At 49.5% G+C, this 20,888-nt stretch overlaps 7 non-coding genes across 7 annotated transcripts; 1 reads left to right on the top strand and 6 right to left on the bottom strand.

Annotated features, from left to right (window-relative positions):
• TRNAV-AAC lies at positions 1-73 on the bottom strand. The gene has a single exon. It is a non-coding gene; the product is annotated as a tRNA-Val (tRNA).
• A 1,228-nt stretch (positions 74-1,301) lies between these two features.
• On the bottom strand, positions 1,302-1,374 carry TRNAK-UUU. The gene has a single exon. It is a non-coding gene; the product is annotated as a tRNA-Lys (tRNA).
• A 2,080-nt stretch (positions 1,375-3,454) lies between these two features.
• Positions 3,455-3,526, bottom strand: TRNAA-UGC. The gene has a single exon. It is a non-coding gene; the product is annotated as a tRNA-Ala (tRNA).
• A 1,290-nt stretch (positions 3,527-4,816) lies between these two features.
• Positions 4,817-4,888, bottom strand: TRNAE-UUC. Its single transcript has one exon. It is a non-coding gene; the product is annotated as a tRNA-Glu (tRNA).
• Positions 4,889-9,020: 4,132 nt separating this feature from the next.
• On the top strand, positions 9,021-9,093 carry TRNAK-UUU. The gene has a single exon. It is a non-coding gene; the product is annotated as a tRNA-Lys (tRNA).
• Positions 9,094-10,050: 957 nt separating this feature from the next.
• On the bottom strand, positions 10,051-10,124 carry TRNAT-UGU. The gene has a single exon. It is a non-coding gene; the product is annotated as a tRNA-Thr (tRNA).
• A 4,671-nt stretch (positions 10,125-14,795) lies between these two features.
• LOC123359838 lies at positions 14,796-14,990 on the bottom strand. The gene has a single exon (XR_006575929.1). It is a non-coding gene; the product is annotated as a U2 spliceosomal RNA (small nuclear RNA).
• Between the last annotated feature and the right edge of the window lie 5,898 nt (positions 14,991-20,888).

Raw genomic sequence — 20,888 nt, 5'->3', positions numbered from 1 at the left:
TGTTTCTGCCTGGTTTCGAACCAGGGACCTTTTGCGTGTTAGGCAAATGTGATAACCACTACACTACAGAAACTCTGTCTCAAGCCTCCTCCCCTCCCTTCATAAGAACATAAGAACGGCCATACTGGGTCAGACCAAAGGTCCATCCAACCCCACATCCTATCTGCCAACAGTGGCCAATGCCAGGTGCCCCAGAGGGACTGAACCTAACAGATAATGAGCAAGTGATCTCTCTCCTGCCTTCCATCTCCACCCTCTGACAAACAGAGGCTAGGGACACCATTCCTTACACAGCCTGCCTAATAGCCATTCATGGACTTAACCTCCATTCATTTATCTGCAAAAAGAACAAGGAGTACTTGTGGCACCTTAGAAACGAACAAATTTATTTGAGCATAAGCTTTCCTGGGCTAAAACCAACTTCATTGGATGCATGCAGTGGAAAATACAGCAGGAAGATATATATATATATTATATATATATATACACACACAGACAGAGAACATGAAAAATTGGGTGTTGCCATACACACTATAATGAGAGTGATCAGTTGAGGTGAGCTATTATCAGTAGGAGAAAAAGTCCTTTTGTAGTGGCTTTCATGGCCTTTGAGAAAGCAAGACAGAGCCTTGGAAGACCCAGCAGGGTTTGTGGCACAGGAATTGTTCTCAGATTCCACTGAGACTTCACCTCAGATTGCAGGATTTAAAGTCCTGAGTGCTGCCCTTACACCATGGGACCAGCACAGCACCTATTGATTACTGTAGACTTCCAGCAGGGAGGATTCTGTGGGCATGGGCGGCTCTAGGCATTTTGCCGCCCCAAGCACGGCAGGCAGGTTGCCTTCGGCGGCTTGCCTGCGGGAGGTCCGCCAAAGTCACAGGACCAGCGGACCCTTCGCAGGCATGCCGCTGAAGGCAGCCTGCCTGCCGCCCTCATGGCGACTGGCAGAGCACCCCCCGCGGCTTGCTGTCCCAAGCACGCACTTGGTGTGCTGGGCCCTGGAGCCGCCCCTGTCTGTGGCGACAATTTTTTGTGGCAGGGAGGACTCAGTGGGAACATGCCTCTCTGGCCAGCCCTGCATTTGCTCAAAAAGTCAGCACCCAGCACTTTGCTGCAGGCCCAGAGGCCTTTCTTCCTCCAGACTGTGAGGCCAGTGGACAGGTGAGGCAGTAGCACCTTCAGTCCCAGGCAGTAAAGGGCCCTTCCTAGGAAAGGCCATGTCCTGAAAAGGAAAAACTAAAGTCAAGGAAAGTCCTCCTGAAACTCTTCAGGGGTGTCACAGATGAAAAGTGTTTCATTGCCTGACCAGGGACTTGAACCCTGGACCCTCAGATTAAAAGTCTGAAGCTCTGCCAACTGAGCTAGCCAGGCTCACATATGGAAAGTTGGCAAATTTTGTACAGAACAGAAACTAGCCAAGAAAAATGAGGGCAGGAAACAATACAGAAAACCTGCTACTCTTGCTCTCTTAGCAGTCCTAGCCCCAGCCTGCTCCTCCATCTGGTGCCTTGAGGCCGTATTCTTTTTTTCGTTAAATATCAAATCCAGGAGAAAACACAGTTGTACAAAACAAAACGAAATCACAAACAGAAATGTCATTGGAAATACAGAAATAAAAAAGGAAAATGCAGTTCCCATCACTTTATCGTGTCTGGGCCATTCCTGTATCGAGAGCACCCGCGAAGGTCCCTGTGTGCTTACGAGAAACCTGGAGGAACTCATACCACAGCCTGAACATGAAACTCAACTGCTCCCAGGTGCCGCAGGAAAACCCTTTCCCTGCTGTGACGTTGCACTCCATAGGATTTTATGAAAATATGCTAATGAGTGTGAATATAAAGTGACTGGACTATGCTTCATGCAAAAGGTCTCTTGTAAGGTATCATTACAAAGCTTATAATCTACTGTGTGTGTTCATCCTATTTGTATGAACCGATCATTCTTGGATCTGAAACTAGAAATATGAACTATAACTCTGAGGTCCTGTTGTAATGATGCAAAGTGTGGGCCATTAATAGTGGTTTGGACTCTTGATGGCTCCCATTGACCAGGACAATAGACTATAGATGGCTCTGTCCTGCACCATTTAATTTGGTCTTATTAAAATGTAACTAGCATGTTACACTTGTGTTTTTAAAGGTGGCTTCCCCAAGCAATCCCAAGTTGTTCTTCCCACAGCTGCACACTCTCCTCCACCCCAACCCCCTGACTAAGCCCAGACCCTGCACCCAAACTCTCTCCCAGAGCCCAGCCCCTCTCCCTCCCTCAGCAAACTCCACCCCAGAGCCTTAGGCAGGTGTGTGTGGGGTGTGGGGCAGGACTTGGTCCCATTCTGGGCACCACCAAAAATTATACAAACCTGCCGCCCCCGTCCAGCCCAACCTTCTGCTGACGCACCTCAGCCCCCACCCGTGCAGGGTTTGAAGCTTCCATTGCTTAAATTCCAGGACACTGAGGGATTTCAGCTCCCCTTTGCCCAGAGGGAGCTTTCACCCCACTCCCAGCCAGGTTCTTGTCCATGGGATCACTGTAGGGGGGCTGGGTCCCGCTGGGTCTTTTCTCTCTCTGTGACAGGCCAGGGTGCAATAACTGGGGCATCTGAGCACCCAGGACCTTCTGTGGGGCTGCCATTCCCCTTCCCCTACTGTGGTCTCATCAGTCATTGACTCCAGCCTCTTTTCTACCCATCGTCAGCACCATCCCAAGCAAGCTGCACTCGCCTCAAAAAGACAGAGAGTCCTGTGGCACCTTACAGACTAACAGACATACAGGAGCATAAGCTTTCGTGGGTGAATCCCCACTTCGTCAGATGAATGTAGTGGAAATTTCCAGGGGCAGGTATAAATATGCAGGTAAGAATCAGTCTAGAGATAAGGAGGTTAGTTCAATCAGGGCGCATGAGGCCCTCTTCTAGCAGTTGAGGTGTGAGCATCAAGGGAGGAGAAACTGCTTTTGTAGTTGGCTAGCCAGGCACAGAATTCCCACTCAATTCAGCTGATGAAGTGGGGATTCACCCACGAAAGCTTATGCTCCTGTACGTCTGTTAGTCTGTGAGGTGCCACAGGACTCTGTTGCTTTTTACAGATCCAGACTAACACAGCTGCCCCTGTGATACTCAAAAAGACAGTGTCCCCTGGTGGGTGTACATCACTGACCTCTCTCCTCTCTGAGCACTGACTGCCCCTCTGTTTCCTTGCCTCTCAGTCTGTGCAGATGGGACCTTTCCCTCCAGTGCTGGAGGATTCGCCCTTCTCATCTACCCTTGTCCCAAGCAGCACAGTGGGTGGGAATCTTACATGTACCAAGGTGACTTAGGAACAGAAACCCCCCCAGACCTTCCATGCAATTGACACTTGCCCCTGACTGAGCAGGATTAAAACTCCTGCAGGGAGACTGCTGGGCCACATCCCAGCTGGGCATGAGCAAAGCAGCAGGGTGAAAAAAAAGAACCTGGAGATGCTGGGGATTGAACCCAGGGCCTCACACATGCAAAACATGTGCTCTACCACTGAGCTACATCCCCAGATGGCCTGCAGGTTACACTCAGAGCTGTCCTATTCCCAGAGCATCCAGTGGCCTAACAGCAGCATGGGGGACACATTTCCTGCTCTGAGGTCCAAACCTGCGGTCCTGGAGGTTGCTGGTTCTTAGGGGTCACTTTTCAGCAGGGCCAGATTCGATGTGTGGGGCAGAGAGAGTGGGTGCCCTGGACTCAGGGTGCAGAGATACACTCAGCCCTCTCGCCTGCATTGGGTGGGGGGTGCTGCCACCTCCTGCTGGAAGGTAATGGGAGGGGAGGGGCGCTGTGAGTCACTCAACACCTGACCCTGGTGGCAGCAGTGGTGTGGGGAGCTCCAGGTGTTTCTAGGATTTGCTATTGCCACCTGCCTGTGAAGTCCAGCTTTCCCCAGCACATTCACTGCATTGCAATTGGGTCACTGTTTCCATGGCTGAACAGCAAAGAATCACTCCCAGTTTCCCTTCTAGCTGCAGCAGGATTAGCCTGTGTCAGTGGTTAATGAGGTGGATCTAGTTGTAGATTGTTATTCATTCCCCACCTTGACAATTCACACCGTCCCTTTCCCATGCAGATTCCCAGCACCTCGGTGATCCTGGTAGCAGGGGTTGGGGCCTGAGATTTTCAGGGTTCTTTTCCCCTCCACCTGGAGTGAACTCAGCTTTTCCCCCATCCCAGACAATCCATGAAATAACAACAGGGGCATAAAGAAAGAGGGGAGGGAACATCTCACGCCCAGGGCTGGATGTGCCCAGGGCCCCCTGCTTGTCCATTGTTTCCATAGAATTTGGCCCCCTGCTTTGCACAAGGGACAGAGAAGGATCTTGCTGTTCCTGTGTCTGTGCAAGGAAAATTGTGCTTCCCTAGGAAAGAGAGGCGGGAAATGGCCCCATGATGGGACAATATCCTCAGGATTAAGACCTAAGGACTCAGGCTGAGAACTGATATAACTCCACTCATCTGGGATTTAACAAATTGTCTTCCATGGAGCAGGGCCAGTTCCAGCGTTTTTACCACCCCAAGCAGAAAAAAAATAAAAAAGCTGCAATCAGCAGCAGCTCTACCTCTGCCGCTTTTGGCGGCAAGTCCTTCCCTCTGAAAGGGACTGAGAGGGCCAAATTGCCGCTGAAGCCTCCCCTTTCCATTGGCTGCCCCAGGCACCTGCTTGCTGCACTGGTGCCTAGAGCCGGCCTTGCCATGGAGACACTGGGAAGATGGGGGGAATCAGGAAAATAGCAGGGAATTATTTACATTCAAGTGAAGAATAACTGAAGGTTTTTTGGTTTGTCATCATTTTTCCCTGACTGGGAATTGAATCCAGGCCTTGGCAGTGAAAGTACCAAATCCTAACCACTAGACCACCAGGAAGGTGATAATACTGTTTTTCTTCTCACTTATGTTACACTTTCTTAGGCTACTTTCTAGCCACTTTCTGAAATTGTTCCATTGTCCACTCCCTGAGGGGCTAAGAGCAGAGAGTGCAGGAACCCCTGTGCTCAGGGTCACAACCTGAGCCCAGCCCAAGTCACTGAAACAAACTCAAATGATGCTTCCTCCAGCAGGATCACAGAGCAACACAAAGAAACCCCCATGAGGAACAATCCTCCTCTGCCTTCATTTACCCCATCGCAACCCTCTCAGCAGCCGACTCTTGCGGGAAGGACACTGAGCTGATAGGAGCTCTGGCATAGAGACCAAGGGAGGGGAGTTGCTACCCCTGGGTGTGAGCTGATCACATTCTGACTCCGTGTAATGGGGCTCTGAGCTTTGCCATCTTGTGAGTTCTGAGTGCTGAGCCCCCCGGACCCTTCTGCTGGGAGCATGGGGATTGCACAACAGCTGCAAGCCCTTTTCCCATCTCCTTGTCCTCCTCGGCTTCCCCAGACCTTCCCCACAAATGGTTCTATCAGGCGCTGGAGGGATCTAAGGACCTGCTGGTTTCCCTCACCCACCTCTTAAGGCAAACAGTGATTCCCTTCTCTGACACTCCTGGGCCTGGGCTTCTTTTGAGTTTTTCCCCAGGGGACCTGATTCCCTGTGAAAATGTGTGTGCCATGTGGGGAACTCAGACTCAGACTCTCCCCCACTAGATGAGTCCAACAGCACCTCCCCTTGGTGGGAGAATCCTAAATTCCACCCTCTCACCCTGGTTACTCTGACCAGCTGATGGCGACAGCATCTAAATCAACCCCAGCTCTCTGGTCTAAAAAGCAGCATTTAACCAGCCTTGTGACAGCTCCGGTTTGCTCACTGGAGACATAACGAACCAGGAAAGAAGGCAAATATCAGACAGGGAAACTCAGCTCACAAATAAACACCCTCAGGCTCCTTCTACACTGCGACTATTCGAATCTCCACCATATCATGTCAATAGCCGGGGTCAGGATTTCTCTGGGCACTGAAATGTTTCAGGGGATTGGTGCGTGAGCTCAGCCTTGCATTCCATCCCTGATGTTTCATGGACTAGCAATAGCAGCAGAAAGAAAGAGCTGAGCCAATATCTCCTTGGCAGGGATGCAGGTGGCCACGTCCCCTCTGTCTGACCATCGCCATTGCAGGAGAGAAGGGTTCACTGGAATCGAATGCCCTGGCTCAGACAAGAGACACAGGGAGGTTTTGCTGTTCATGGATCTGTGCAAATAAAATTGTGTCTCTGTGTGAAATTGAGGCGGGAAATGAAACGTCCACATGGTGGCACAATGCTCTAGGGAATGTGGGTGATGGACTCTGGCTGAGAAATGATTTAACAGGAATTTGTATCAATGTATTGCTCTGATTAAAATCTATAGCTGTAAGGTGCCACTGTTGTTAGTACTTGAACCTGCATGGAGACACCCGAGTGGGTGTCAAGTCCGTTACCTTAACAAGGGGTAGTTGAATATTTTGTCAAGATCCAAATTTCTTGGTCAAGGTCTAGTCAATGTCTAGATGCCAGAGAAAATAATACACTGATGATAATAAGAAGAATATAGAAAGATTTTGCAGTCACTATAGGCATAACTATGATGATTGTTTCATGTTTCACTCTTTATATCTGACACCACCATTGCCTTTCCCTTTAGTCTTGTAGTTTACCAAGGATAAAACTAAACATCTCTTCAGATACAAGGGAGTGTTTGTGTTCATTCCTGTGAGCTACACAGGGGTTTGATGTAGCTGCTTTCAATCCTCCAGCTCCACCGGGATAAGTAGCATTTCAGGCTGCCACTGAACAGAAGAAGGGAGATCATTTTTTGATAGATTATGCTCCTCTTAAAGGTGTTTGTCTGGCTGGCAGTCCTGGTTCCCAGGTCTCTCCTGAGGGAAGAAAGTTTCTGTGAAAAATACTAAAACTTTTAAGAAGAGAGGAGGGAAAGGCGATGGCCACGTGATGGGGCCAGTATGTACCACTATATGGTTCTTTTATGTGGGATGACTCTGAACACTGACTGATCTCCACTCCCTTGTGTTTGAAGAGATGTTTAGTTTTGCACTTGGGAACCTGTAAGGCTGAAGCAATTTTATGGATGGTGACACTATGATTGAAGGGTTATTTAATGTTGTAAAAATTGTTAAAAACACTGAGCTTAAACTGGAACTGCCTGTTATTAAAGGCTGGTTTCCCCATGTCAGTTCCATAAGCTCTACTAGAAACACCCTGGCTTCTCTCCTGCCTCGGTGGGAACTGGAGGGAATCGTCCCCTGCTGCCCTTGGCTCCAGGCTGGTTTTTCTGGGGAGAGGACATGGAATTGATTTGTTTGCTGTTGAGATGGGAGCCAGGCCAGTTCTCAGGGAACGAGAACTCCCAGCATCTTCCCAGCCCAACCCAGGCTGCTGCCCTGTCCCAGCCTCTGTTCCCCTGGGGGCCCTGCGTGTTTGACTCTAGAGCAGGCCGGGAGCAGCAGCTGAGGCAGAGGACAGCCTGGGCCGGGCAGGTGCTAGGAGCAGAGCACCAGAGGCCTCTACTGGCTCCCTCCTCAGCAGCAAACAATCAGTCCCCACCCGCACCCCAGGATAGCAGCCTGGAGCCAAGGGCAGTGCCCAGTGGGGGTTTCTCTTTTTCCTCTTCCTGGGGTGAGCAGGGACCTGGGGGTGTTTCTAGCAGGGCAGTTGGAACTGAATTGGGAACCAGCTTTTAATAACAGGCAGCTCAATTTCAGACTAATTTTGTTACAATTTCCTTTACAAGGTAAAATAATTCAAAAGTAAACAGGCAGGAATTAGTGTAACTCTTTTCTCCTGCTCATAGAAAGAAACGGCTTTTTGGCTTTTCATGATACAGGAGTCAGGTTTGTTCACTGTTCAGAAGCCTGTTGTGTTTCATTTCTCAGCTTCTGCTGCCATCTTGTGGCCATTTCCTTCCCTTCCTTTCTGTCCAAAGCGCAGAGCCCAGTTCCTCCAGGGAGAGAAGGACGTCTTTCTTCTTTCCTTCCTCAACAGCCCCTTCCCTGGGGAGCCCTTTGCTGGGGTCTGGGGGGGGAACAGCCATTTCTGAGGATTAATTTCACACCATATTTAGTGTTGATATATAGATTTTACAGCCAGACTAGATCGCTAGGTACCTCTGCTCTGACCTGAGTCATAACAGAGTCCAGTGAATTTTACCCAGTGACTCCTACATGCACCCCAAGATCTTCTGGCTGAACGAGGAGGGTTCATTCAGAAAGTCATCGTGTTTGGATGTAAAGGTGTGAAATGATCGGGAAATTGGCCCCTCTTTCAAGTTTAAATGTTGTAACTTCTACATCTAGACTGGGGTGGCCAACCTGAGCCAATGTAACTGCCAAACGTGCACCTTAGTATGCAACAGCTGCATCAGTTGTGAACCTTGCTGATGTCAGGCGATCAAACTGACACTGAGGGAGGGGGGGTCCTAGAAAAAACACAACATAAACCACATAAAACACAAAAAACAATCCTGGCCAGAAAAAAAACAAACAAACAAACACCACAAAACAAAACAAAAAACACATAACATAAATTTAACTCTGTAAATAAATGCATGGTACATAAAAATCCTGACTTACTTCTAAATTCAACTGCTATTCCCTAGCAACCACAGAGTTAACTTTGTACTCTGCCTAACATTACTCGCTAGTAATTAATTTACATGCTAAAAAAAAAAAAAATAACCTAAACATCTTAGCTTCCCACACTACCAACTGCCAAGCTAGCAAAATATTCTCAACACCTTGCTACCATTATCATTATCCCTTTGAAATAATGATGGTGATGGACACTTGGATCTGTATACCAGTGTGTCCTGGACGTCTACAGGCTGCGTTAGCCAATCCAACCATTCGGCACTTGCAGATGGGCACCTCTGTATTGTGCCTGATTCTTGTACAGCTATGAGAGGCTGGCAGATGCCGATATTTTCCCGTCTTTTTAACCAGCACTAATACCAGGCCAGGCCAGGGCTGGGAAGAGAGAGAGAGCAGCAGGTTTCCCCTATTGTTTCCTGCTCACTTTTTCTTGATTAACTTCACCCCTGCACCAAGTGGCACTTTTCCTAGGTGAGCCTGGCTAGCTCAGTTGGCAGAGCATCAGACTTTTAATCTGAGGGTCCAGGGTTCAAATCCCTGGTCAGATAATTAACTTCTGGCTATAATTGTAAAAATCTGACTTTCTGGAGTCTTCTTTGGTGTTACTCTTTCTCTTCAGGATTTGCCTTTCCTAAGAAGGGCCTTTGTGTGGGGGGGATTGAAGGAGCAACTCCTTGACATCCCCTCTGTCCTTGTAGGCTGGAGGAATAAAGGCCTCTGGGCATAGAGCATGTTCCTCCCCTGCACACACACACACACAGAATATTCCTAAAGAATTAGAATCACCTGCTGCCTTCCCCTGTCCTGCTGGATCCCCAAAAGTGGATGCTCTTCAGCCTAATCCCATGTCCCCTCTACTCCCAGTGCCCCTCAGACCCAACCCTCAGTCCCTCCTATGCTCACTGCTCCTCACTCCCAACCAGAGCCTGCTCCTCTTCACCCTTCTCCTCTGTCCCAACCCACAGCCCCCTCCTATTCCCAGTGCCCCTCAATCCCAACCCACGGCTCCCTCCTTCCCTCCAGCAGCAGGTGCTTCAGACCCCCTCAGGAAGATTTTCTTGCAAGGTTTCGTGTAGGAGTCTGCATGTGGATTTTACAGTATGTTGGAAATAGGTTGGGTTGCTTGCCGAAATGATCACTCTTGGCTGGTGTTGGATTCCCAGTCTCCTTGTTATTTGGGCAGGAGAAACAAAGGGTTGTTATCCTTGATGTGTGAATCAAGGACTCAACTCTGGGTGCAAACTAAATGAGCTGCCTACAGATTCTGGCAGCCACAATGAGCATTTGGTGTGAGAGCCCAGACCTGTCCCTGTCCCAGAGGGAGGGGATCATCCGCGAGGGGCTTGGACCACTGACCTATCAGCTCTTAACTCCCAAACTTTCAGTAACAATATTATCAGTGCCAGTGAGTGTAATTTAAACCATAAGAAAAACCACACTGGGCTAGCTCTGTATTTTGTCTTCTGACAGTAGCCAATACCAGGTGCTCTAAAAGCATCTCAACAAGGCACCACTGGGAGTTGAACCCAGGATCTCCTGTTTACAAAACAGGTACCTTAACCAGCTAAACCATGGTGCCTGCCTATAGCTAAAATACAGTGTCTGCTCACACCTGACTTCCTGCATCTCCACCTGGGCCTGACAAGCTTTGCTTGTGTTTGGATTCTGCAAAGCAGAGGAGCAGGTGACATTTTTCCTTGCCAGCTGTCTGTGTGTGTGAATCTTTGGCCAGGTCTGCACTACGAAGTTATTTCAGCAGAATTATATTGCTCAGGTGTGTGAAAAACACACTATGCTCCCTCGGTCGGCAGCTTGTGGCTGGTGCACACACTGCAATGCCATGTCTGGCGACAAAACTGCCCTGTTTTGGTGACAAAATAAAAACACTTTGAAGAGAAGCCTAGAGCTTTTTCCAGCAAACTTAAAGTGGCAGAGTGTCAGTGTAGACGCTGCTGTTCATTATATCACCATAACTGGCCTCTGCCAGTATCTCACAATGCCCGCTGTGAACTCGCCTGCCCTGCATTCCTGCTACAGAGCCATGGGCCTCTCCCCTTTCATCGCTCTGGGAAGTTCTGACAGCTGAGCCTGCTGCTCTGCTGCGGCAGCCAGGAGCAAATCACCGCCGTGGAATGCTGCTCTCTCCCGCACTGCGAACACAGAGCAGGGTGGCGGGAACTTCCTTACAGTGTCTGGGGGGGGGCACCAGCATCCAAACTATGACACCCCCATGACACCCCTTCCCTAGAGGAGGCTCTTACCTTCTAAACAGGGACTTCTGTTTTCTAGTAAAATCAGGCAAAGGGAAGGAGAAAACTCAAAAGAGGCTCCTCCTGGCGCTCACGTCCGTGAACCCGAATACTCTCTCAGTCCTCAAAGAGAGACCTGGAGAAGGAGACTTGCTGAATCAAAGCCACAGGGGTCTCTGAGGTTTCCCTGGCCTCTCGCCCCCGTCCTGCGTGGCTGATGTCAGCATCTCTCTGTGAGGTCACCACCTCCCCACCACCTTTGACCAATAGTCTGAGGTCCTGCAAAAGGCCTTTGTGATGTCACTGCCTGTCACGGACTCACAGATTGTGCCCACTCTTGGCCCCGTGCGGTCCGTGGGGGGTGCCCCTTTCAGTGCGACAGCCCTTCTCGGGGGTCCACTTTCTCTCGGGGTCAGGCCCCTCCACCTCCTGGAGCTGCACCTCTCTGAGCCTTAGCACGTCTGTCTCTCGCCGTGGGCCCCCTCAGGGAGTCCACGCGCTCTGGACCTCCTGGGCCTCCTCACCCCCGAAGGGGTTGATGCAACTCTGTTCTCTAGACCGGAGTGACTCTGAGCCAGCATAAAACAGGAGGGTTTATTGAGAGTTGAACACAGCACAGGAAACTCTCAGGGCCTCAGGCCTGGCCTCTCACAATAACAGCACATCCCAGTCCCCCTGCAGCCAGGTGGGCTCTGCCTGCTTCCCCTCGCCAGCCCAGAGCCCCCCTGCTTCCCAGCTGGGCCTCCGATATCCCGGGCCCCAAGCCCCACCTCTGTCCATTGTCTTTTCTCCAGGTAAACAGGGTTGCCTGGGCCTCCTCCCCTCTCTGCCCTCCTCTGGCTGGAACAGGTTGGTCACGGGGTCCTTTCCCCGTAGCCCATTGTCCTCTCACTGGCCAGAACTGGCTGTGACTCCTGAGCTGGGTCTCCGGGTCACCAGGTCACCAGTCGCTGGGGTCTCCTTCCTCCAGGCCATCAGCCGGGGTCCCAAGTCCCTCTCCAATCCTCTGTAACAACAAACTCCCTCTCCCCTCACCTCGTTAAACCAGTAACACCTGGGGACACTGAGTCCCACTCCCTGTGCATGCAAACCACTGGAAAACACAGAAAACCCTAAGAAAATCCCCCACTTCGTCACAGAGCCCAGCACCTCTCCTCCTCTGGGCACCTAGAGCAGAGGCGGCTGGTGCTGACGGCTCCAAGGGAAGGCTTAAAAGCCACAGAACAACTGAGGTCAGGGCCAGAGAAGGGCAGGACCATGCCTATGTGTGGCCTTCAGACAGGCACAAAAACACCCAGCCAGGCTGCTCCCTGCCATGCCAAACCCCACTGAAGGCCACCCGCAGACCAGCATGTGGGGAGGCTGCTGATGCTTTGTGGCCAACATCAGAAGAAGGTAGGAAAGCAGGGCCAGCCCCGCTGGTGGGGCCTCTTACTGTTCCCACTCTCCATGCTCACTTTGGCAGTGGGGCAGGAGATTTTTCCCCAGCTGGCGAGAAGCAGAGAAACACCCAGGCTCCATGTAGCAAACCCCCTCAAGCACAGGGACAGGTGCACACTTGGAAGAGGGAAACTGCTCCACACGCTAGCCCGGGCAGCCGCCCATTTTCTCTGGCAAGTCAGGAAGGGCAAAGGCGAGACTGGAAGCACCTGGGGCTCATGCCCCAGCCTTTGTGACACCCAACCCCCAACTCCTTCCCGGGGCTCTAGCTGAAGCCAGAGCATTGGCCTGAGCAGCCAAGAAGAGGTTCCAGCCCTGAAGGGAGCAGGACGTTCAGCACAAAGGTAAAACTGCACAGGCACAACCACAAAGGGACTCGAACCCTCAATCGCCTGATCCGAAGTCAGACGCCTTATCCATTAAGCCATGTGATCACATAGGAAAATGCCCTCCAGGCACTTCTTTGGAAAAGGCAGACACTGACGCATCCGACGAAGTGGGAGTTCACCCACGAAAGCTCATGCTCCAATACGTCTGTTAGTCTGTGAGGTGCCACACGACTCTTTGCTGCTTTTGCAGACACTGTGTTTCTCAGGTCAGCTACTGAGGGGGGCCGAGACTCTCTGGGCACAAGAAGTCGAGTTCCCAGTGAGATGTGAGACTTAATTCTCTGGAGCCAGGTGCAGGGCTTTGGCAGGGAGGCTCAGCCATGGGGGATTGAGGTGCAGCAGATGGACCGGCTGTCTAGGTGCAGAGATTTAGTCTCCCTGAGGAGGAGGAGGAGGAATCCTGCTGATAGGCAGTGGCCAGGGCCGGTGCAACCACTAGGCCAACAAGTCGGCCGCCCAGGGTGCCAAGTGGTTGGGGGCACCAAAAATCGCACTCAGGGGAGGCGGGGGAGTGGAGGTGAGCTGGGGCAGGGGGCTGGGGGAGGTGCGGGGGGAGGGCTGCCCACAGCAAGTAACGGGGGTGGGGGTGTGTAGGGGCACCGCTCCCTGTCCCAGCTCACCTCTGCTCCGTCTTCTCCCCTGAGCACGCCGCCCCCGCTCTAATTCTCCTCCCCTCCCAGGCTTGCGGCACTAAACAGCTGATTGGCACCGCAAGCCTGGGAGACAGGAGAAGTGGAGCAGCGCCGGCGTGCTCAGGGGAGAAGGCGGAGCGGAGGTGAGCTGGGGTGGGGAGCTGCTGCGGGGGGGGCTGCCCGGCTCTTCCCCATGGCCCCCACCCCTGCACTCACTGCATGGAAAGTGGAGTGACCCAGCCCCAGCCTGGTCCATTCCCCTGGCTCCCAGCTACGCCACCGGCGAGTGCTGTGGGGCGGTTCCCCCCTCCCCCCAAGCTTGGGAGCCAGGGGAGCAGAGCAGGCTGGGGCCCCAGGCCTGCGTGGGGGGAAGCAGAAGGGGGCTGGTCCCAGGCCATCGTGGGACCAGGGGGGCTGGCTACTTCCTGCGGGAAGTGGAGTGACCCAGCCCCAGCCTGCTCTGCTCCCCTGGCTCCCAGGCTTGTGTTGGTGTTGGCTGGATTTGTGCGGGTGTTTGTGTATATTAGCAATTGTGTGTGTGTGGCTGGATTCATGCATGTGTTCGTGTATGTTTGCAATTGTGTGTGTGTGTGCTCTGCTGCCCTCTGCCAGTGCGACAACTGTTTCTCTGTATGTCACAGCCCCCATACCGTTGACCCCGATGGTGATTTCCCCATCTTACAACGGCTGGCTGGCCTGACCCTTCTCCCCTCTGCGGAGTGTGGCAGGGGCTGCAGCTCACCCCTGTGGGGCAGGAGGGCCCAGGTGCGGGGTGCTGGGCTCCGATGCACCTGGAGAGCAGCTCAGGTGAGGTGGGGCAGGGCGTGTGGTGTCCGTTCTGCGTTGCCTGGTGCTGGGCCATTGCACAATCCCCAGCCACGCCGCACAGCGCACCCCGAGAGGGGGCAGGGGGCCAAGCAGATGATCCAGCATGAGGGGATCATTCTCATTGGTAGCCGTCCAGTGGCAGTGAGTTCCACAGGCCTTGGCACATGCTGTGTGGGGCAGGAGGTCCTTGTATTTGGAGCAGTGGGAGTGAACTGTGTGCGGTTGTGTCTTTGAGCACGATTGCAAATATTATGGTGTGGGGGGGTGATTGTGAGTGCAGCTGGGGATGTGATTGTTTCTCTCTTTGGGGGTTGAGCTAGCATGTCCCTCTGGGTGTGTTGTGTGTGAGTGTTCTTGGGATTGTGTGAGTGTCTTTGTGCGTCAGTGTGCGTCAGTCACTCACTTGCTGCAGGATACAAAATCCTGCAAAGCCATTTCCTACTGGTTAGCCAGCAACACACTGATACAAACAGTGTCACACACACACACACAGACGCACACACACACACACACGAGCAGGGCTCAGCCCCACCAGCAGGGGGCAGCAGGGACACACACGTCGCTCCTGGGCCAGCTTGGACAATTTCCCATCACGACCCGGCACAGCGCAGCGACCAGGCGGGGCTTTGGAGCCGGGCTCACCCGGGGAGGGGGGGTGGGGCTGGGGGGAGTCGGGGGGTGACACGTAGGGGCGCCAGGAACACGTGGATCCAGGAGAGGCACTGGTCCTGGAGACATTGCAATACCAGGTCAATGCATGGGGTGGACAGAACAAGCTCCTATTCTATCCCCTTGTTTCAAAAATCAATTTAATATACAGTCCTCAAATAAAGGACCTATCAGATATTAAACTGATAAGAACAGACACTACGCTTTTGATCTTAGCTCCAAGGAGCCGAGAAGCAATGCTGAGAGTTTCGGATGCTAGGCAGCCGCTCTTCCCCCACTGCTTTCTACTTCAGCACGAGGAGCTCCCAGACCATTCACGACAAACACCATTCATGACACTTGATAACTAGGTAACTCGAAGTGATGATCACTTCCCCGAAATGACTCCACTGGAAGAATTCAAAGCAAGAGCCCTTAACACACAATTCTGTTCAAAGACAGAGAAGTCTTTCAGCCTCCTTCCTCTTGCTGGTTTCCCTATATGCTCCTAATTTGCATAAACGCACCCACTGACCTGTGACTAACAATCTCTCACTGTTAACTCTTACAGCAAAACAGGCCAAAGAAAACCTATGCAAGCGCTATCCCGCAGCCCCAATGCTCTTTTCTGCTCCTTCTCAAACGTACACACAAGTGTTTTGCTCCATACCAGTGTTGCCGGCTCAAAGAGCCCGAGGCGGAGCAACAGCAGGGTTCGTTGCCAGGTGTGCGTCGCACTAATTATCACACCAGGGTGGAGAAGCAAAACCAGGTTTATTTGAGCCCAAATAGGTGCCAGGGAGAAAAGCATTCTCAAATCCTGCACACCGATACAAGCGGTTTTCCTCTCTTTATACAGAACTTCAGCTACGCATTCCCATTACCCCCACACTCCTCCTCTCCCCCCACCTTTCATTCCCATGCAGCAAATACACTTTGCAATAGCAATCACATGAAGCAGTTAAGTCATACTTGGCAAAAAACCACCTTAGCTCGTTAGCAACTTTTCTGTGATCAGTTATCTGTACTTTCCCACCATGGGGGCTACGTTCTCATGCATATAACTTTAATTACAGCACCTGCTTTCTGCCTATCTTATTTAATATTGGCTACATCTAGTATCAAGCAACCTTGCCACTGCAGTAATTAGCACATAACACAAAAGGTTACAAAAGTTTAGTAAGGCTAACAAAAGCACTTTACATAAAAGGTACTTTGGGTCACATAGGCCCAAAGTCACAACTTTGGTTTACTCAGGCCTAGTGGCACCAACAATTCCCCCCTTTGAGAATACTCAACAAACTTTTGGCGAGTTTTCTCAAACTTTAAAAACAAAAAAACAATGAAGCTTTACAGATATATGTACAACTGCTCTTTTGAGCTTAGTTACCCCCAACCCAGGAATGAATGCATGGACAAAAGAGTGGAATATTCATTTAACAACTAAGGGATTGGGGCACTGACTATAAATCAGGTAGGTATACCAAGTGGTTTAATTTCCCAGATGTCTCGGTGAATAATTCAGTCCCATATACATGCTCCCCATGGACCCAGCAGGATTCGGTATGTGGAAGCCACACCCACCCTAACCGGTCCATATGCTTGGAAGGAGCACTGTGAATGTCCACACTTCCATTCAGAAAGTGTCCAAGTATGTCTCCATGACCACAGATCAGATGGTACTCCTGATGTGTCTGTAAGGGCAGTGGGTCAAATCTGGTGCTCAAGATCACTCTGAATGGCCATCAGCTGGTCATTCAGGAAATCCTGAATTTCTAAACATACTAGATCCCACTGCAATACCTTCCCAGCCTCAGTGATATTCAATACCATCTCTGTCAGTAACTTCTGGGTTATAGAACTAAGGGTGGAAATGACATGTAACTCACCAACTTCAGCCTATACTTGGGTTAGCTGAACTTCAGAAATAAGGCTAGTGGCCCTTTCTGGTTGGCCCAATTTCTTATCATGTTTTTGGCCTTTAAGAATATTCCAAATGGCTGTTACACTGTTAGCCCCAGCCCACAGGGATCTGCCCAATTTCCTCTTTTTCCAGAGGAAATAACCCAGGCTCTTTGTTGTGCTAATCTAATGGCAGCCCCTTGTGAGCAATCTGAGGTATGTAAAAGTGATCTGAAAACTGAATAAAGGCAATGTCATTTAAAATCCAATTAGGGAGGGCAATACATACTGAAGGATTTATCCAAAACACAGGGCGCAGCCTGTAGAATAAACCCCAAAATCCAATTAATACCACATTCCCAAACATGGGTCCCACAAGTTTCTTCCTGCCAGTGTGTAATTCTTTGTTTCTTCACCAGGGTCAGTTCTCAATGTCCTTTCTGGTCAGGAATTCCTGGACTTTGGCAATGTCAGTGGAGTGAGTGTTTCTTCTTCTTTCCCAAAACAATTGTGGTTTAGCATCCTACAGGGGAGAGGTTTCCAGCACATATCACCCTGTAATAGCTGTGCTTTTTCTAGAAAAGTCTAAAGGCACAGTTGGTCTGTCAGTGGACAAGGGAGCTTTTTCCCTGCTGTCCAGAAGCACAGTAGAACTAGAAGAAAGAATAGGCTAATCATCAATAGGAAAATTCTTCTGATGTGGAGGGGTCTTTTTGCAGTGAGAATCCTGGGTCCAAGCAGTCAGTCTTTGGCACTTCACAGCAGTGTTGGTAGACAGCAGGACTTGGAAAGGGCCTTTCCAGCGTGGAGCCAAGGCAGTCTTTCGTTGATGGATCTTTATGTAGAACCAGTCTTCTGGTTCCTAGGAGTGGTAGGGCTGCTAGGATCTTTGGGTTGTTTCTTCTTTACCTGTGAGAAAAAAACCTAACACATTGCATTAGTGTCTTTGCAGATTTTACATCTGCTTGGGTATATTCAAGCCCCCCCTTTTCTTGGTTGTTTGCTCACAGCTAAAACTTGGCTGTGTCCTTGAACGGAGTCAGTGTCTTATTTTGAAACTGAGTATGTTAACTATTTACTTTCTCAGTTAACTCATTTTTTTTCCCCTTTTTGGCTTCTTTTTTTAACCTACAAAGGAAACTTTTACTTTTTATTTATACACCTTTTGTTAACAATGAACACATACACTTATTATTTAATGTATGCCACATATACTCTTTTACTAAATTAACCTTATTACAGAGCTTTAGAACAACAGGCCAGGACAAGCACACCCACTTTGATGAGTTCACTTAATATAACCTCTAGTCCAATAGCTTTCCACCATCCCCAGCCCTCTGGCTAGAAGTCTGAGGTAGCCAGAAGGATCCCATGTACAATATGGGGAGTGGGTTAACTTTCCATGTCCTTGCTTTCAAAGACTGTTAGTATGCAAATTTTAATAACCACTTTAAATTAAAAGATTTGGCTAATAAAGTTTCTTTCTCTTACTTAAGAAAATGTATTAGACTTTAGTATATCACATTTTTCTGATATATTCAAACACTTTGTATTTTAAATAAAACAAAACAAGTATCTGCATTTCAATTTAACACTGCCACTTGATTTTAAATTAGACCATCCCATAAAAAATATTAAACACAACAATTCTGGCCACTTGAGACAAACACCACAAGACAGAACATAGAACACAAAACATAATTGTTACTCTGTCAGTAAATGCATGATATGTTGAATGCTGTTCAGCTGGCATTAGTTTTCTCTTTGATTATCTGAAAGACAGAAACAAAAGTCTACCCCTTCTGGGCAGTCAATCATTACTTAAAATATACAAATACTCTTGTTAATTTAGGAGAATTACCCCATATTTTTTTTCTGAATTTATTTACAAACATTTGAAAGACACCAAAAACTTCTCTTTAGCATTTTTACAAAGTTCAACTGCTGTTCCCTCCAGCAACTAAAGAGTTAACTTTTCACTTTTCCTTAAAAATTACTTGCTGTTTCCTTAAATCACTTGCTTGTTTTGCAACAGCCACTATTAACCCAGATCACCATTCCAAATATTCTTCTGAGTATTTGAACCTCTATGCGTATACTTACTTATTCTGTTTTTGTTTTTTTCACTACACCCTAAAAGTTTCCAACCTGTTCTCCAAGCTCTCTGTTTGTTGCCTGGCTGCCTGGGCCCGATCCTTTTTTTTTTTTTTTTTGAACCGTGCTTTCCATGGGTACCAACGTATTCCACTACCAGTTAGCTAGGAGGGTGGGCTTTTTAAGTAGCCCCCACCCTTCTGGTCTTTTCCCTAAAACATTTTTACTTACAAGACTACCCGGGTCCTTCCTTTTCTCCAACCACTTTATTGCCCAGTCCTGCTACAACTGGGGGTAGATCCACCTGCCACCCTTCCCGGTCAACCAGGGTGGAGAGAAAAATGCTAAACCCCTCTTCAGTTCTCAGACTTACTGCAGCTGAGAGTAGGCTCACCTTTAATTATGCAATCCTCAACATATAACACCACCAGTACCAACCAAAAGAAACACAAAATAACAAAGGTGAAACAGATAGATGGTGTAAATTCTATAGGGCTCCCCTATTCTTAATTGCTCACCAAACTGTGACAAATCTGTTACCAATTTATCTACTACAGGACGTTGGTGGAACACACCATATAATCAAATTTTAAAGCTTAATTAAAAATAATAAAACAACAATGAAGAGTGTTGGGAACGCTCCCACATTACTCAGGAAGAACATGAATACTTCAACCCTTAAGCCACTTTAATACTCACACATGTCCAAACTGGCCACGTCTGTATAACGTTCAGAGAAGGGGAATAGGCAGACGGGAGATTATCCTGTATACAGCTTGTCCAGAATTTCCAACATGCTTCCGCTCTTGGGAGAGCTGTTCTTTACACCCTGGAATCTCCTGCAGTGTCTCTTTCAGAGATTCCAGCCTGTGGCTTCTCCAGTTTCACCAAGTCAAGCTGAATTTCAAATTAACCCGTTCCTAGACAAATTGCTCACACTGTGTCAGAGACTTTTCTTTGGTGATTAAAAGCTCCTTTGAGATATATGATCTTATCTAGATTGAAGGTACCTTCTAATGGGCATTGTTTAGATAGATTTTCACGCGTGTAAAGATTCCAATTCTCTAAATACCTGCAGGTTTCAGGACCATAATGTACGTACATGTAACATACTGGGGTACCCTTAGGGGGTGAGGTAAAAATGTTTAGACTGTCCCTCCCCCATTTTCCACTTACACACACACACAGAGGGTGCCCTGTCCCCGCTAGCAGCACATAAACTATGGATCTTTCCCTACAGGGCACTTACACAGGAGAGACACTCACACTGGTATACACACACACACACACATACACCAAGACCATTATTTCCTATTACCACGATGCATTTTATCTTGCTGCACAGTCAATAAATTCAAATGGCATGAGCCCAGCAGAGACAGACATTCCCACGGACAGTTCTCCTCCCAGTGCAGCTCTGGGGCATATGATGAGGGATTTTTACAAGAGCTCTACATACAAACAGCTTCAGAAGCTACCTGTTCGCTGACAAAACAGGAGTAATTGAAGGATCGTGTTGTAATTAAGTGATCCTTCCGGTGGCCACCTTTCCTGGCTCTCTAGCTGATACTGAGGCCAGTCTACTGTACAGAACCTTTTCAGTTTGCTTTTAGTCAATGGATCTGATTCAAACACTCTCCAATTCATCAGAATGCATTCTAAGGGTGTACACCATACCCTGCCTGTACTCTGTTCCTGCCCCATACCTATGGGAAGACACTGGGCGTCCCCAGGTCTTAACAGGCAAACAAAAGGTTAACAGCACTGGACTGTTCCTACCTTATCCACAGGACCGGTTCCTCACCGTCGCCCGCAGCTGCTTCTCCACTATTTGAGTGCGTTGCACCGTTGTGTCCTCCAAGGTCAGCCTGACGCGTCTCTGCCGAGGCCCCCGGTAAAGGCACCGGTGCGCGCCGGGCGTCGGCTGTGACCATCGTCTGCCGCCAGTGGAGGAGTCCGGGCAAGGCACAATTTTGCCTCGAGCCCACCCAGGGACGCCAAAACTGTTGCCGGCTCAAAGAGCCCGAGGCGGAGCAACAGCAGGGTTCGTTGCCCGGTGTGCGTCGCACTAATTATCACACCAGGGTGGAGAAGCAAAACCAGGTTTATTTGAGCCCAAATAGGTGCCAGGGAGAAAAGCATTCTCAAATCCTGCACACCG

Source organism: Mauremys mutica, unplaced genomic scaffold (assembly GCF_020497125.1).
Source record: "Mauremys mutica isolate MM-2020 ecotype Southern unplaced genomic scaffold, ASM2049712v1 Super-Scaffold_100198, whole genome shotgun sequence".
NCBI classification, from domain to species: Eukaryota; Metazoa; Chordata; order Testudines; family Geoemydidae; genus Mauremys; species Mauremys mutica.
This window is presented reverse-complemented; position numbering and strand designations above follow the sequence as displayed.